This window comes from Halichoerus grypus, chromosome 15 (assembly GCF_964656455.1).
Source record: "Halichoerus grypus chromosome 15, mHalGry1.hap1.1, whole genome shotgun sequence".
NCBI classification, from domain to species: domain Eukaryota; kingdom Metazoa; phylum Chordata; class Mammalia; order Carnivora; family Phocidae; genus Halichoerus; species Halichoerus grypus.
This window is the reverse complement of record NC_135726.1, coordinates 12,610,052-12,614,804: the sequence shown is the minus strand read 5'-3', so window position 1 is coordinate 12,614,804 and position 4,753 is coordinate 12,610,052. Positions and strand designations below refer to the sequence as shown.

The 4,753-nt window shown below is 43.9% G+C and overlaps 1 long non-coding RNA gene across 1 annotated transcript in view; it reads left to right on the top strand.

Annotated features, from left to right (window-relative positions):
- Positions 1-43: 43 nt before the first annotated feature.
- The window catches only part of LOC118533061 (uncharacterized), a 14,374-nt gene continuing 9,664 nt past the window's right edge, over positions 44-4,753 (top strand). The window contains exon 1 of the long non-coding RNA XR_004916039.2: positions 44-272. This is a non-coding gene — a long non-coding RNA (uncharacterized LOC118533061). The remainder of the gene's footprint in view (positions 273-4,753) is intronic.

Sequence of the window (4,753 nt, the reverse complement as noted above, 5' to 3'; positions counted from 1 at the left end):
CGGTGCCGAAAGTGACGTCAGTTCCCGCCCGGCGCAGGCGTCACTATTCCGCGGCGCGCCGGGCGTGCACTGCGGCGTCGCCTCATTTGGTCGTACGCCGCCGACGCGAGTCTACCTCGGACTTGCCCGGGAGCACCGTCTTCGCGCCTTGAAGTCCCCAAGCTCTGCGAAGTCAAACTCTTAGTCCTCACTTTATTGCCTTACTTCGCACGAAGTAACCCATGTTTTATTTTAAGCCTGTCACGTGTCTCTGTGAATTCTAAAGACTTAAGGTAAGTCCCATGAGAATGCTGTAGATGGCCGGTTTCTGCTGTTAAGAACGCGGTAGCATGTAAGACAACAAAAATCAAAACGAAACCAAGAGCCCTTAGACCCCCGTAATTCCACCACTCCGAATACACACAGCAGCGTTATATTTTTCTTCTGGGTCCTTCCAGTCTTCATCCATATGCATCAAAGCACGGGTGCTTTACATAGACCTAAACGTACACATATAATTTTAAATTTGACCTTTTTATTATGTGGCTAAGTATTTTTTCGTGTTATAATTATCGATTTCATGGCATTGTAATAGTACATCAAACCCATATCGCATAAATTACCTAACTCCCCTACCTCTGTCACCTTGGGGATATAGGTTGTTTTCAACGTTTTATCATTAATATTCAGTGAGCATCTCCATACCATCAAAAATCATCTTGTTTGCTTTCGGTTTGCCTTCTATCTCTCGTATCCCACCCCAGAATATGAACTCTTCAAGCAAGAGCAAAATTTTATCTCTTAGTCACAGCGAATTTGTGAACCTAGAAAAATTCATGACATATAGTAGCCTCTCGATATTTTTTAATGTGTGGATGAATAGATTTAATAGAGATTTTAGTTCAAAATGTATTACTTTAGGACATTTTTAATTGCAACATTTATGTCAAAACGTATGAATGACTTGAACACTTTGCAAAAGAGGATAAGGTGGTTAGTAAGCACATGAAAAAGAGCTGGAAATCACTGGTTATTAAGGAAATGCAAATCAAAGCCACAATGAGATACCACTGCACACTGCTAGAATGGCTAAAATTAAAAATTAACCTACCATGTGTTGGTAAGAATGTGGAATGTTAAAAAATTATTCAACGACATGGTAGAGATGGTAAGGCACACGAGATAGATATAGGGACTGCTACAATGGGATTTTTCAGTGAGGGTGAGACACAGCATGAATGAGAGGGAATTTATAGCCCAGGCGCAGGGTGGTGGTGGTGGGGAGTGGTCAGTGGCTGGAAAATTACTAAGAGGAAACATAAAGGTGTAGGGGAATTCTGGTTAAGCTAACCTAATAGGATTCTTGCTGATGAAGGGTAAGACATCAGACATCACCTGGGGGATGGTGCAAAGATGAAGAACCTATCAGATATTGAGGGTGACCAGATACCAAGTGTGTGTGTGGGGGTGGTTCTTGCTAAAATTGGATTTTAGGAACTGCACAGATAGGCTTAGTAGAAGGTTCAAGAACCTGACTAAAGTTTGGTCAAGCAAGGAAACTTTGTCAGGAACAACTGGAACTCCCATAAGCTTCTGCAGAGAATGTAAAATGGCACAGTGGTTTTGTATGTTTGGCAGTTTCTCACGAAGTTAAACCTACACCTACTCTGTGACCCAGCAAATCTACTCCTAGTTACTATCCAAGAGAAATGAAACATACGTCCACGGAAAGACTTGTACACAAATGTTTATAGCAAACTTCGTCAAAATAGCCCCAGACTAGAAACCCAAATGTCCATCAACAGGAGAACGGATAAACACATTATGGTAGGGGCGCCTGGTGGCTTAGTCGTTAAGCGTCTGCCTTCGGCTCAGGTCATGACCCCAGGGTCCTGGGATTGAGCCCCACATCGAGCCCCACATCGAGCCCCGCATTGGGCTCCCTGCTCGGCGGGAAGCCTGCTTCTCCCTCTCCCACTCCCCCTGCTTGTGTTCCCTCTCTCGCTGTGTCTCTCTCTGTCAAATAAATAAATAAAATCTTAAAAAAAAAAAAAACACAAACACATTATGGTATGTTTATTCATTGAATTACTACTCAGCAATAAAAAGGAATAAACTATTCATGATGAAGTAGGTGAATCTTAGAGACATTGTACTGAAGGAAAGATGTCAGACAAGAGATGCAATACTGTAGGATCCATGTATATGTAAGTCAAAAATAGGAAAAGGGAAATCTCTAGTGAGAACAATCATCTGGGGGCAATGCATCTGGATGAAGGAAGGTTGAGCAGGACACAAGGGAACTTCTGGGTGATAGAAATATCTTTTTTTTTTTAAGATTTTATTTATTCTGGGGCGCCTGGGTGGCTCAGTTGGTTAAGCATCTGCTTTCAGCTCGGGTCATGATCCCAGAGTCCTGGGATCGAGCCCCGCATCGGGCTCCCTGCTCAGTGGGGAGCCTGCTCCTCCCGCTCCCTCTGCCTGCCGCTCTGCCTACTTGTGCTTTCTATCTCTCTGTCAAATGAATAAATAAAATTTATTCATTTGACAGAGCACAAGCAGGGGGAGCGGTAGAGGGAGAGGGAGAAGTAGGCTCCCCACCGAGCAGGGAGCCTGATGTGGGGCTCGATCCCAGGACCCCAGGATCATGACCTGAGCCGAAGTCAGACACTTAACCGACTGAGCCACCCAGGTGCCCCTAAATTTTATTTTTAAGTAATCTCTACACCCAGCGTGGGGCTGGAACTCACAACCCTGATATCAAGAGTCATCTGCTCCACCGACTGAGCCAGCCAGGCATTCCAAAATGTTCTATATCTTGATTGGGGTCTTGGTTACGTAGATGTATAAATTTGTCAAAACTCGTGAAACTGGGGGCACTTGGGTGACTCAGTTGATTCCAGCCTGTCGTTGGGCTCCCACTGAGTGGGGAGTCTGCTTCTCCCTCTTCCTCTGCCCCTTCCCCCCTGCTTGTGCTCTCTCGGTCTCTCAAATAAATAAGTGAAATCTTTAAAAACAAAACAAACTAGTGGAACTGTATATTTAAAAAGCCATTTTAATGTATATAAATTATACTTCCCAATAACATTGATTTAAAAAGCAAAAAAAGGAATGAAGTACTGATAAATACAGCAACAGAAATGAGAGCTTTGCCGTCTTATAGACATTATGTTGAGCAAAAGAATCAGAAACAGAGTGCATAACACGTTTCTGTTTGTAAGTTCAAAATAGGTATGTAGGGGCGCCTGGGTGGCTCAGTCATTAAGCGTCTGCCTTCGGCTCAGGTCATGATCCCAGGGTCCTGGGTTCAAGCCCCGCATCGGGCTCCCTGCTCTGTGGGAAGCCTACTTCTCCGTCTCCTACTCCCCCTGCTTGTGTTCCCTCTCTCACTGTGTCTCTGTCAAATAAAAATCTTTAAAAAAGAAAAATAGGTATGTATATCCAATCTCTAATGATAGAAATCAGAACAGTGGTTGCTGGGGAATGGACTGGGGTGAGTAGGACTGGTTGAAAGGACAAAAGAGAACTTGCAGGGGTGATGAAAATATTCTGTATCTTTTTTATTTTTTTAATGTTCTGTATCTTAATTGGAGTATTGGTTACAAGGCAATGCAATGAAAAAAACAAATTTTTAAAAATACAGGTAGTAACAATTTGTACTGTAAAAAGTGTTTGTGAGGGGTTTAGAATGTTTTCTCAACTCTTAACCACTCATTGAAGCAGAAGGCATGCACAGAAGTATGCCCTATGCTACGGAAGTAAGAATGCCAAATGCCATATTGTCTTCCCAAGTAACTAGTTTAATTTCCAGCATCCTTAGCACCAATGAGTTGGGAAACTACATTGTTTATGAGGAGCCAGCACCATGGTCTAACTCTATGTGGGGCAGCAACCCTGGGGGAGACTGCTAATTGGTTTTCTGAGGAATGTTTCTTCTGTCTTACTATTGTAACAGTTGCTTAAAAAAACAACAACTAGATTTTGAGGCAGCTCTCCCTCCCAGTCTTTTTTTTCTTTTTTAAGATTTTATTTATTTATTTGACAGAGAGAGAGATAGTGAGAGCAGGAACACAAGCAGGGGAGTGGGACAGGGAGAAGCAAGCTTCCCGCCGAGCAGGGAGCCCAATGCGGGGCTCGATCCCAGGACCCTGGGTTCATGACCTGAGCCGAAGGCAGATGCGTAACGACTGAGCCACCCAGGCGCCCCACTCCCAGTCTTTCTTACCTCAAATATCTATGCAGCAAACGCTCATGAAAAGCAAAAAAAAAAAAAAAAAAGAAAAGCAAAAGCAACACCCACAGACTCAGTTTTAAGTTCTTTGGGGGCAGAGGATCTTGCTTAGAGCACAATTGAAGTCTAGGTGTCCACTGTCCTCTTTTGATTGCTGTTTTTTCTTAAGATTTTATTTATTTGACACAGAGAGCACAAGCAGGTAGAGCAGCAGGCAGAGGGAGAGGGAGAAGCAGCTTCCCTGCTGAGCAGAGAGTCCCACACGGGGCTCCATCCTAGGACCCTAGGATCCTGAGCTGAGCTGAAGGCAGACGCTTAACCAACTGAGCCACCCAGGTGCCCCGATGGCTGTTTTATTACAAAGTCAACTGCTCTGTCACTGCGAGGGTGATACCTGCATTGTTTCCACTGAGACACAACTCCTCAAGTTAAATGTGGTCTCTAGGGGAATTGAGGGTAGGACTTTTGCTTGCATTGGATTTGTAGGGTGTTTACTGAAATTTCTTTTTAGTTCACCACCTATACCTATTGGAAGGCTAGTGG